A 13,948-nucleotide genomic window follows, 5' to 3' on the forward strand; every position below is an offset into this window, starting at 1 on the left:
CTCTCAAATATTAGGATCAAGAGGAATTTCTAAGTTAAACTGAGAAAAGCATATTATCACTGTTTGCTCTGAGTGGGTGACCTCGTGACACTTTTTAATATAACATGTTTATGTAATGCTTTAAGTTCTCCCTCTCCTGAGATTAATAGATATGCCATTAAATTGAGCATTCTCCTCACATTCTCTATATTTTCAACATAAAAACTGGCACTGGGGTGCTGCCAATGTCTATATGACATTGTGATTAACAGCTGGGGGGGCAGAGGGCATGACAGCTGGTATAGTCCACTGACCCTGCAGCTAACAAGCGCGGGGCATAATTACAAATTAAGTGACCTTATAGGATCTGTCTGCGTCCTTCACAGTAGGATCCCTCTGAAAACAAGGTGGAATTGTATCTCATGTTCCCTGACTTCTCATCAGGCAATTACTAACCGGCTCATCAGCAAAGAAAAGGGGATTAGACATGGAGGTAACGCGAACCAGAAGAGAAGGGCAAATAGGAACTGACTTACTGAATATCAGTATCTGTAATTATGGTTTTTTTGAGAAGATGTCTTCCCCCAGTCTGACTTTTCATCACCCAAATTAATCCTCAGAGTACTGTCATTTAATAATTACAAATCCCAACGATAATTATGATAGCCACACCAATCCAGCTAGGGTAAAGACTGGATGCTGCTAAAATATGGAAATGTATCACCGATTCTGGAGCTGGTAAATGGCAAAAACAATTTTTTTAAAAATTACTTTGCATGAGAATACATACGTACATATATCAAAGGCTTATCAGGACTATTTGAAGTCAAAAGCAAAGGGTGTAGAACTTTATGGCTTTTCACCTCCACAGTCATCAGACCTCAATCCCACTGAACCATACAGTGATGTAAAAACACACAATAAGGGTAGATTTTGACTTTTAGCAAATATAACATTTTTACTTACACTTAGTGAAAGATGATGTAATCAAGTCTGAGACATTATATAACCATAAATGTTTTTATTTTGTTTCTATATAAAAGAGAGGAGTTTGTATTAAAGAGCAGATTACCATAACTGGCTTTTCCATTGATTTTTCCTTTCTGTTCTTTCATCTGAAGTGGTTTAAAAGTTTTACATGTGGTTTGATTGTTGTATTCTTACCGAAAACAAACATCCATTATCTCCAGAAGTGGGCAGGAGAAATCTCCAGAGATGCATCGCTTCCTGAGCATTACGACTGTGGGGGTGAATAAGCCTAGTATGTCCAAAGACAACGCATTCAGAATCGATCATCAGTTGATTTAAAATGACTAATTCACATGAACACAAAAGAAAAACTAACATTCAGTAGATTAAAATTAAATCTGCCCTACTCGATCTTAAACACTACTACTTATTCTAAAAAAAACATGGACTGTGAAATATAATAACTTATAAAAAAAAACTATGCAGCCATGTTGTATTTCAGTTTTGATCCATATAATACAAAAACAATGCCTTTTGCTTTGAAATTGTGGCAAAAATGCATGTTACAACTGACAAGAAAAAGTCAGTCATATCAGTTAACCTCTCCTCTCTTCCAGTCTAACCAGTAGGGCAATTACTGTTGCTGTCAAGGGTTCATCACCCCATTGAACCAGCTATGGGACTGCATTGTCATGTGAAAACGAAAAAGGCAAAGCTTTTGTCCCATTTTTGGCAAAGAAAGCAAAGAAGCTATTCCCAATGGACAGAGAGTCATCACTGGCAGAGTGGTCTTGTCACTGATGCAGAGGGACACATGACCCCCCACGCCCTCATCTCAGACCTCGCTGATCTGACTGTACCAGATGGAACCGACTTTTCCCCGACCCCTTTCTCCAGGCCCTGTCACCCTAAGCTGCAGGCACTAAGCAGCAGGGAGATTGAGGGCAGGCTGGTCAACCCACAGGATGTTCAGACATGGGGAAATGTGCCACCAGAGAGTGGAGTAAGACTCTGACTCCTACTGTTTAAAACCATCACCCATTTCCTACCCCATGCTCCATAAATGACTTGAATGTTTAGGGTCTGGAGCCCTACTGGGGGTGGCGAGGTGTCTGGCCTTCCCCAGGCTGTCCATAGGTCACCAAGGCTATGGAAGTCATGCTCACACCCTTAGAGACATTTTGTTTTACTTCATGCTCTGCCTCTCTTTGGCTCTCATTTTCTCTCCACGCCTCACACTGGCACATCATGTACAGTAGCAGGCAGTGGATAAGGTCGAACTCCTAATGGCACTGAAGCCGGGGAGCTCATTTGTGGACTTAAGAGTTGCCTGCACCCTGAAAAAGGCAGCAGAAGTAATTTCAGCTCCAAGCTTAATAACATTTCAGTTCCTCCAAGTAATTTTTCATACATTCCCTCATTCTGATAAATATTAACAAATGAATCTATGTTAATGCTTCAAATTAAGTGTCTGTGACCAGTCATCATTAATAAGTTCTATGGAGCTCCTCTCCTGCAAGCTCATTACAGTATTGTTCATAATGTATTACTGGTGCCTCCCTAATGGCTTCTTAAAGGACTATTACAGAAAGCTCTTGCTGTTTTTTCAATAATAGCCACAAGTCAATCTACTTAAGAGGCCGGGGTACCAGATATAAAATATTCTTAGAACTGCAAATACCAGTAAAATCACAATAGCTGAAGTAGACACAATTTGCAGCCTGCACACCACAGCACACACACACACGTCCATGCAAAACAAAGGGAAAGCGACAGAAAGAGAAAGCTGCCAGAATCAATATAACCTGAAATTTTAATTGGTTTTAAAGATGTTCCTTATGTTATACCAAATACGGTAAATATTTGTAAATGCTGTGGTGTAACAAAAAAGATTTTTGTTAGTGCCATAACACTATCAGTTATAAATTACAAAACCTGTCCTTTTAATTTAAAACAGTAAAAAATTCAAATTTTCAGACTCAAACTCAATATCAGCTTTACATGTTGAGCACATGAGGAATTTGGCTCCAGTTTAGCAGCTGTCAATGTGCATTTGCAATGTGCTTCCATAAGGCAGTGAGGAAACAATTATTATAAAATTCATTTTATAATTAATTTCCAAATTATATCTAGAATAGATAACTACTGTATGTCTCAAGGCTGAGTCCAAAATGCTGGAAAGGTTCAGTGAACCATCAATCAATGAATCATTGAACTTCAGGAAGAATGTGCAACCAAGCAGCATTTTTTAAATAAATAATTAAAACTAGAACCTGCAGACACGTTTTTTCAACAAAGTCTGCTATAATTCATCATTTTTAAATGTGTCAAAGTGGGATTATAAAGAAATGCTGCAGAGAAAATCCAGTCTGTCCTGATTCTGCAGTGTCTGTAAACCTAAGAGGAAAAACTAGATCAGAAGCGCCAAGGTGAATGTTTGTCCTTGCCTTCCCTGTTAGTGAAAGAGGATGTCTTAGATATTGAGAGGGGATAAATTGTATATTGGAACAAAACCAAAACTGAATCTCTACTAGTTTGCTTGGAGAGGGTTTTTGAAATAATTAAACAGAGAGTGGAGCTGTGGCATCTATGTATATGTCACATTACTCATCCTTGTGATGCCCTTTCAACATACTAGATAGAAAGATAGATAGATAGAGACAGACAGATAGGCAGACAGACAGGCAGGCAGACAGATCTTTGCAGATAGCAGACTTCACTGTGAGTCAACAAGACTGAGTCTACAGCTATGCTAGTGGCTGTGTCATGCTGTACATGTGTTCACAGCAATGCTTTGAGCTAAATGTTAATGTCAGAATGCTAACATGCTGATGCAGCACGTCTAATGTTTACCAAGTTCACCATCTTAGTTTAGCATGTCAGCATGTTAGCATTAAACACAGTATTAGAAACCAAACAAGGAGCGGAGTCACTGGAGTCAGTAGAATTCATCCTCTGGGAACCGTGAGCTTTGGTACAAAATTTCACTCCAATCCATTTGATATATTTGAAACATTTGAGTCTAGTTAAAACATTCTCCAGCTCTTTGTCCTGTAAACACCTTGCAACCCTGCTTGATTATGTTTTCAAGCTTAAAACAAGGCTCTTTCTCTACTAAAACATTAATACGTGTATGAATCTTTAATTTACTGAAAGACACTATCATTTGTGTGGTGTGTCTGGGTTTAAACGGAGTCTTGCTTTCCATTATTCAGATATTGAGGCCTACCACTCAGTCATTGTCATGAATCTCAACAGCTGTCACCAAGAGGCAGGAAAAATGTTTAGGGCAAAGAAAATAATGCAGCAGTCAGCAGTATCCATAAAATCCCATAACATATTACGCTAAAATACGCAATGAAGCATAAAGTATAGATTACAGTTAGCCAACACCATTTTCATTTTTCACACAGGAAAAGAACTCGCACCATGAAGCCACAACCCTTTAATGCACCAGAACCTGGCTGTGTCAGTAGTGCCCCATGTCTGTTATTTATAATTTTGCCCTCACCCTTCCAGACTAATTGAGAAGTAAACAATGATGAGTCTACAGTGTTACCGGGGTGGAATAGATATACGACAAACACAGCTAGCCTCAGAGTCTGACAACATAACAGATGAGCAGCAAGCTTGTGCACACAGACTAGTTTGTCATGAGTGACATCTTCATTTTGCTATCAGTTCCTTTAAGAATAATGGTGATGTCTTTAACTGGAGCATTTGAAGCGCTGCTCAAGCATGCCAGCTCATAACAGATTTCACCACTTACTCCATTCTGTATGCTTCAGGTCTGAATTAGAAAATGTCTCCTAAAGGGTTTCTCAGGGGAGGGGCAGATACACAGGTCTGTCTTTGTTTAGGGACTTTCCATCCACATAATGACTTTACATTATTGTTTTCATCTTTCTCACAGCCAGGGAACAGATCACAATTGAATCCAAATCAATCTGTCAGATGGCTATGCTAGAAAAGCCAATCGCGTTTTAGCAACACAGAGGCGAGTTGATCACCAGGCAAATCAGAGCCTTGAGGAGATTATAAATTGGAGAGAGCAATTGAGTCCAGAGCAAGATTTTCATTCAATTCCAGTTTAATTGGATTTCTAGCCTCTAATTGACTTTCTAATTTTTCAATTAGCAATCAACATTAGATTTTTTTCTGAGACCACACTGCATTCACATTTGCTAATCCACTTGGGAGGAGACAACAGTGACTGTAATAAGTGAAAGAGGAAAACATTTGAGAAGTCTTTACAAACGTTTCAGTGTGTGGGCTTTAGGCTAATTATCAGTCATTCTGACAGGACGACATGATTTATGAGGTGTACTTTGCGGGGAGCGATGAGCCATGCAGCACAAGTCAGACATACATCAGTACTGAAGTCTCCTCTGTTGCCTGAATGCACTACTTATTGTGGTGTAACTGCTGGCTCTCAATTAGCGTCTGAGACATCATCAACATATGCTAATTAACTAATGATTAAGAAACAGAAAGACTGTCAACACCAGCTTTATGTGAGAGCCTGTAAATATAGACAATTCTTAAATGTGCAGTGCATAAAATTCAGTGACTGCAGTAAGAACCTGTCAGACTTCTAGGACAGACACACAGTCAGCTTGGTTTGTCTCTGTGCTTAGAGATAAATGGAGCTGCTGCTGAAATAGAGTTACACATCAGCTGTACAAAAGCCTCCATCTGGGCCAGAAGAGCCTACTTCAGGTAGTCCAGCTGGAGCAGGGCTCCTCCTATGGGACTGGAGGGCCAATTACACCACATCATAATTCAAAGCAACCTGGAAATGAAGTCCCCATCCTCATCAGCTTCAATTAAAAAGAATGGATCTCTGAAAAGGGGGAGAAAAGAAATAGGGAGGTGAAGTTAAACAGAGGAAATGGGATTGGAAAAGAGTACAAAGCTATTTAGGATGATTGTGGAGAGAATTCTTTATCCCCTCTCAGGACGCTCATATGAGTTTTCCATTACTGTAATTGATGATTTCTTAGGCAATTAACTTGGACTGTGACATCAGTAACAGCCAGTTTTTGGCAATACTAACAAAAAGGAACAGAAAGGAAGGACCCATCACCACCAGCATTTTGTGTCAGGGTCCCAAGAAAAATATTTTGTCAAACTAGAAGTATTTTACATTTTAGCGGTGGGAAATGTTACTGGTCCAGAGGGTAATGAAGGTACATTATAATATTTCTTCTGATGGTGTCTTGTCTGGCAAACCACCCAGAGTGAGTTGCTTAACAACCCCTACATCGCTGATCTGGAGGCAGTGCTGAGGGAAGGACCCTCATTTGAATCAGGCTGAAGAATCATTTTAATTGGATTGTTTAACTGTAAGACAATTTCAGTGTTGTTCGCAGAATATTACAGACTGTAATTTTCTTTGTGCTACATTCAAGGACATACAAATGGATTATGATATCACTGTGGACAAAACTATGCTAAGCGAGGGCAGAAGTGAAGCTGGGATGTATGAGTCTAAAGGAGGGAAACAGATAAATCCCTCATTAGTCTGTTTGCATTTCACTGGCCTGTGTTTGTAGAAGGCTTCAGCCCATAGGGGACTGAGGAAATGAGAAGGAGGCACAGGTGGCGTGAGCTCCTCAGAGTCACAAGTTCCTAAAATAACAAGCGCAAGTTAAATATTTTGGTTGGCCTGGTAATACCGGTAATTATCCCAAAGTCACTACTGGCCAGTCTAACTCATCCTTGGGGACACAGTGCCTGTGCCCTCAGTAGCAGAAGCTAAAGGCAGTCCCTATATACCTACCTTTTCAAAGATAATACTGAGGTTTTCACACCATATTGTGATGATAATGTGTGGTACCTTCATGTAAATTAAATTAAGAACGGGGAGATACAGAACAAAGCATATGTGGTATAAGAATGGGCCTTATCTACACAGATTTTTGGCTTGGTTTCTTTCAGATTTAGCAGAGCCACTGCTGCATCTCATTTCTCTTATTTCTTTGGTTTGTCCTTGATCCGCCACTTGACCTGGAAATTGATCAGGTCTGCCATAATCAAAAACATCTCAGTGCTCTTAATACTGTTCAGAGAAGCAAGTAAGAGATGCAGGCAAGTGTACAGAGGAGACAAAAGAGAGAAATGAAATATAACACACTTGCTCTGGGTGCACATGACCCAAATGCTAAATTGAGTATAAAAATACTCTTCTATTATGCGCTGAACTTTAATATTAAAGGATTAGACATCAAGGCATTGATTAATTTCAATTTGATTTTTGTGAGCCATGGCGTCTACGGTGAACTGACCACAAGGTGAATGGTGGTCAAAGAGCATATACACAGAAAAACAAAATTTGAAAAAGAAAAGAAATAATATAAAACCTAGACCAGTTCATCAAATACTTTCTCAAATTGAACAACTTCGATTTCCTTCTGGGGCCAATTTAGGAGCCTGCTTCGTTTAGAGTGAGACACTGTGCAGCATTATTCATATACCATAATTATATTGCAGAGCCATAACATGACAGTAATATGGGAAGGAGTGATGGTGATGTGTCCCAGTCATATCATTCTCAACAAACATATTCCCAGTTGGTCTAGTTAGAGGCAGGAAAATTGCCTTGAAATTGTTACCTCATTGCAAATAACAGTAATAAGCTGGTGGAGATGAATAACTGTACTGGCACTAAGGATTTTAACTGTAAACAAAACCATAAATTATAGTAATGTTACTATGTGGGATTGCCACACAGGCACTGAGGATGCCCAAACTGAGGTTATTAAAGGGTGAATGCTGCATCTCTGTGTCTGAAACGCAGCCATTAGTAGAGAAACAATTATTTGCAGCATGTCATCTATATTAATAGTTTGTTTGTCATAGATGTTTTCTCTGTTTAAGCAAATAAAGACAATTTAACAATACAGTTAAAAGTCTGGTGCTGGGAAGAGACAGGACAATAATAGAAAATACAGACAATAATGAAAATGTGATTCTTCATATTCACTCAACCTGACTTTCCTATCAGCTTAGGTGTTTGCTTGGGAATTTGTTTTATTTTACACTGAAGAATGTTTAGAATTTGTACTGTACTGATAAGACAGCACAAACAAATCACTGACCTAGTGTAAAAGTAGCTTCTCTATTCAGCCTTTATTATTTCCATCCCTGTGAAACAGATAACTGTGCACTTAAAGGGGTTATGATCTTGACACTGAAAGCCCGACGGTCAACTATAGTTCTTTAATGCAAATGAAAGCTGGTGCAATGAACAGAAGCTCCATAATGTCAGACTACAGCTCCTTTAATGTGCTGCTTAACTCCTTGTCACCTATAGGATCTGCTGATGCTGTGAACTCTGGGTGGCAAACTGCAAAATACCAAAATGACAAAGCAGTGCTACTAAAACCATGAATCATTAGCTGCAATAAGCATCCCACCCCACGTGTCAGTGACAACATCAGGGTTAGCATAACCTCACAAGAATAGAAATCCTAGCCCATTTAGGTGTCACTGGAAATTATGGTGAGAACAGAAAAGGAGAACAAAAGCTTTATTAATACTCAGGGATGAAAAGTACAGGTTAGAGTTGATGAGATTCACTGTGCAATAAGAACATTTACTGGTGTGTACTATATTACAGAATAACTGGGAAATCATAGACTCAAAGATGACAGGAATCTAGACTTTAAGTCCAGTATACACATCTGCTTCTCAAAAGATATTTTGTTAAATCTTACACTGCAAAGAGACTGTTGGGCAGGGAAGGCAGTGCTGCAGAAGAGTCTCCAGGAAACACAAGTGTGGGTTTAAAAAGTTCATTTCAAAGCTGGGGCAAGGAATAGAGAAAGTGCCATCTCTGTTCAGACGACATGATGCTGTGTGGTTGAATCAGCCCTAGAATGGAGAAAATGAATTCTCATGTAGCATTTAATAAAAATATTCATGCTTTGTAACTAATAAACAGATACTATATCTTACATGTTTTAGACACAGATCAGCTCTCATTTACCTGCTGAGTAACTTGTACAACAAATCTGCCTCACTGCATCATGCTTCAAATGCAGGTTTTATTGAGTGAAAAATCGACTCTCCTCACAACTCACTGCATCATGCTTCATTCAGGTTTCATTGAGTGAAAAATCGACTCTCCTCACAGCAAGGGTTCCTGCATCCCTTATGCATCCCTTTAATTGCTCATGGTGATGAATATTAGCAGTGGGTTCATCCATCAGCCAAACTGAGCAACACTGCCAAGTTAAAATATCCACACACAGTTGTGTTTCAGCTGGATTTATCGTATTTAACATCATTTAATTGATAGTGTTACAATGTTTATCAGTCCAGAAGATGAAATCTACTTTTTTTTTTCACAGAACATCATAAGTGCAGGTCACAACAAATCCAACAAGGACCTGAACAGCAAAAGGTTACAGGAGGATGTTGCAGTTCCAGCCCACATCTTTGAATAGATCACACCCCGCTCTCAGCCATCTGACCTTTAAATACTCTGGGAAGTTTCAGGCATGCCACAGAGGTGCCTAAATCTCCTTTATGATCTTCAAAAATGTTTCATTTTTCCCACTGCATGTGCTATTGAGGCTCTTGTGAGGGTGGGTCTCGAATTTGAATGCTAAACAGAAAACATCTGCCTGGAGTCAGGGAGATTCATCTCACTGTCATTTTCTATCCCACACAGCATCCAATCCAACCATCCTCTTCACAAGAGGGGGGGGCAGAGAGAAAAAAAGAAAAAGCAACAAATATTAATGAGGTGTTACACTGAGAAATAATGATGTGTGCACTCCGTGATAGCATCTGTATTTCCTGAATGGCATATGCAATTATGTGGGCTTCCATTAATATCAAGGCTGGATCTGTCACTGCTAAGGACTTCACTAAAGTCATGGCTGTGCCTCTACTGCATGCTTTCCTAAGTACACAGAAAAGAAATGTATGTCAAATACAGCTACAGTGCCTGGCTATTAAGCCACATAAATAGCTGCAGCCAACAGTGGCCCCAGCAGAATGAAAAACTAATGTTCTGAAACATACTGGACTACATCTTTTACTGGGGACAGTAATTGCTGCAAAGCCAAATGCAAGATATCTACAAAATACAAGTAGTACAGTGTAATGCAGCTGCAGCGATCTTTTACATGTATCACTAAGTGACATCAATTTAAAGGAACACAGTTCACAAAAACAATCTTAAAACACGCGAGGCGCATAATCGCACATCTCAGTAGCTGGAAAATATAAACACTTTTTTCTTAAATGTGTTCATTCAAACAATCTATTGGAATAAAACTGAAAAAAAAAATCAGTTGAAAGTGTTGACTTGTTGCTTGAAGAACCGTTCTAATCCAGCTACCAATATGCATTAGTTTCTGACAGGGTTACTTTCCGTGATAATGGTGCAGCAGCGATTATATTTCAAGAGGACACTGACACATTCATCCACATTATTGATATGACCACACAGTTATATCTCAAATGTATAGCAAATGTAATCAAAACCTAAGCATAAGCTTTACTGCCCGGTATTATCAAAAGTACAAGGAATTTGACTCCAGCCCAATGGCCCCCAACGTGCACAGCAATAAGAATAAAATAAATACAAAATATATACAAGTTGTGTTCCATTTACCACATGTAACTACAGTATACAATATACATAACTAGTCCAAGAGGTTAACACTGTAAATTTCATTAACAGTGCAAATGAAAGGTTAAGCACCTACTTTCCATGCTTGTCCAGCAACTGAGAGACCTGAATGAGGAAATGCAGTGCAACCAATCAGTTGTTGTCATCTGGATCGTTGGAGAGGTGCATGCCAGGCTAACGCGTAGTACAAATTACAAATCAGCTACGCCGTAGGGACATAGATTTAATGCAGAACTGGTAGGTGTGATGAAGTTGGTGACCGTCTTGGCACTGCAGAGGACGAGGAAGCCAAGCAGGTCTAAAGTCAGGAGGTAATGCAACCTCTGACATTTGAAACACAGTTGAAAGTGTCACATTCACAATCTGTCAAGAGAAACATGAGTTTAGTGATCTAAAGGGTTAAAACTGTTCCTGTTGAAGCAGTGATGGTACAGCATAAACAGACTCTCTAGTTCAGGTTCTCATATCTGTATCAAAATAACAACAATGATTTTGTGTTCGATGCAAATACAAGTGCATAGTGGATTAAAAACTACATCCTGTTTGAAACGTTTCAAACTGTGGAACTCTTAGTATAAAGCAAACCAACAGTCAGTCTATCTTCTTCCTCTTTCAGCTGTTCCCATTAGGGGTCACCACAGCGAATCATCTGTTTCCACCTAACTCTATCCTCAGCATCCTCTACTCTCACCCCAGTTAACTTCATGTCCTCTTTTAGAACATCCATATATCTCCTCTTTGGCCTTCCTCTTGACCTCTTGCCTGGCAGCTCCATCTCCAACATCCTTCTACCAATATAACCACTATCCCTCCTCTGCACATGTCCAAACCATCTCAATCTGGCCTCTCTGACCTTGTCCCCAAAACAGCCGACCTGAGCTGTCCCTCTGATGTGCTCATTCCTAATCCTGTCCATCCTGGTCCCTCCTAAAGAGAACCTCAACATCCTCATCTCTGCTACCTCCATCTCTGCCTCTTGTCTTTTCCTCACCGCTACAGTCTCTAACCCAAACAAACATCAATACAGAAAGAAATATAAAGATATTAACAAACAGAAAGCTGCAGATGTTTTGGTATTATTTAAAAACCTGCGCTGGTATGACATTTGAAGAGCAGAATCACCATCCTCAAATCACTTGTGTAGGAGGATGAAATTAATGAATACACAAAATGTTTCAGCTAAAATAAATAAATAATAAAAACCCTACTGGAGGTGATAAGTGGTAAGAGAGAAACTGTCCACTGACAAAAGAGATAAGAAAATTAACTGATAGGGTGAAGGCTTTCATAAACTGGTATGATACAGAGTTCTATATTCTTACATTTACTATGCTGCAATATGCATTTGGAGATTATAAATTAAATTATTTCAATCAGATTACAATTATCTTCCAAAAGGAAGAAAATCATTTGATTGAAAACGTGTACTGTGTACACTGCAGTCAGCCCAAGGACTGCTACTCCACTCAAGCGCAATATCTTTATGAGTAGCTAGACAGAGCCGCATCCCTCACAATGATCTTAATTAACTTCTACTCTCCTCTGAGGACACCAGCTGAATAAATCTCAAGGACAACAGACAGGATTAATTCATTTATTTACAGAGTGCCGCTCATAATATGTTGATATAGGCACATCTCCTTCATGCAAATGTCTCGTTATTGGAACACTACCTCACTTCACCCTGTAACGCCGTGATCCGTCTTTGGCTCTGGGTTTATTTAAAAGTGTTAATGAAGTGGGATGGAAGGGATTTACCACGGTGTCAAGCCTGACATTCTAAAACTACATGATCAGAGAACATATGCTAAAAAAGTTGTAGGAGTGAGCATTCTTTACTGAAGTAAATGTCCAGCATAATGTACATCTTCTGCCTTTATAATAAATAAAAAGCACAAATCCTGTATTAAAATGTAAGCACTGTACTGTCAGGAGTTAAATGTTATATGAACAGTATTTTAAACCTGCCTGTAAAAACATTAATAATAATAAAGATAATGTCTTCACTTCTTCTGATTCTTCCACAGTGTTTCTTCTTTGCCGTGTACCAGTGTTCTAACCAAACAGATTAAAAATGTCTAAAGGACAACCACAAGGTGTTAAATGAACAAACAGCAGAATGTGTTAATAATCCAACCCAGGATTGGTTGTGGCTATGATTAAGTACTAAAGGGGTGTAAACCAAATAAAGAGTTTAAAACATGTCAGCCTCCTCAGCAGTTTAATACTCCTCAGCCTGTTCTACCCGCTTCAGCACAAGTAGAGTCAGTGCCGCTCCGTGTGCAGGGACATCAGAGAAATGTGTCATTTCCCTCTTCACAGGAAATAGACAAGGGCATGATGGAGATCACCTCCCTCACAGACCTCATATTTACATGCCTTCATCATTTCCTTTGAAAACTGTGAAGGGAGGGGGATGTGGATCCTGCATGACACGCAGCATTTGATGCGTTCACCACCGTGTGTTGAAACGGATCAATGGAGCACGACAAGAAAGCTGTTGGCAGAGTTGTGCTGTACCCCAGAGCGAGGCGACAGTTGGGTAGACCAATGGAACAGGAGGTGGGTGGGGGTTAACAGCAAGAAAGAGTCTGTGGTGCCCCCCTTTATCTCCTCCCTTTCTTCTGCTGCTTTCTTTTTGATTTCTGTTGACCAAAATCCTCTTGGGGACATTTGCTCATTGATGAATCTTTTTATTTCCACTTTGTTCTGAAGTTGATATGAGAAGTTGCCTCACAGCTATGGATTAGCTTTGGTTATGTTACAGGAATTATCACTGCACACTGCTGTCTTGGGACCGACATATACGGCCCCGATAACATATATAGTATATATGGGAACAGCAGATGTACTGCATGGAATATTAATGGAATCTGCACCAGTCAGTGGCTGTACAACAGAGTGGAATAATGCTTGAGAGAGGAAGCAATATGTTCAAATTTGTCAAGGAGTGACATTTTGAGAAACAGTAAAAAAATAAATAAAAAACTTCAAATAAAACGTACTTCTGGGCTTCAGCAAAACGGGGCTGACTGACCGTGCTGTCTCAGCACTGAGACAGAGGGAAGCAGGTATAGAGAGGGGCCGTGAGCCTATAAAGTCTCTGAGGGTGTGAATGTGATTTAGAGATGGTGTGCACTGTTTACATGGTCTGCCTGGAGGGATGCGCTCCTATTGGCAAGAGCACATTGTTAGCATGGCAGGCACGTTGCTCCGACCTCACTTCCCTGTCTGTGTCTCACCCTCCCTGTTTCTCCAGCTGCTCGGGGGCATGCGATGGTCTGGGAAAGATTAATGCATCTTCAACAGCATGCCGTGAAATCAAATTAGTGTACTCTGATCCAGAGATGCGGA

Source organism: Monopterus albus, unplaced genomic scaffold (genome assembly GCF_001952655.1).
Source record: "Monopterus albus unplaced genomic scaffold, M_albus_1.0 scaffold194.1, whole genome shotgun sequence".
Classification (NCBI taxonomy): domain Eukaryota; kingdom Metazoa; phylum Chordata; class Actinopteri; order Synbranchiformes; family Synbranchidae; genus Monopterus; species Monopterus albus.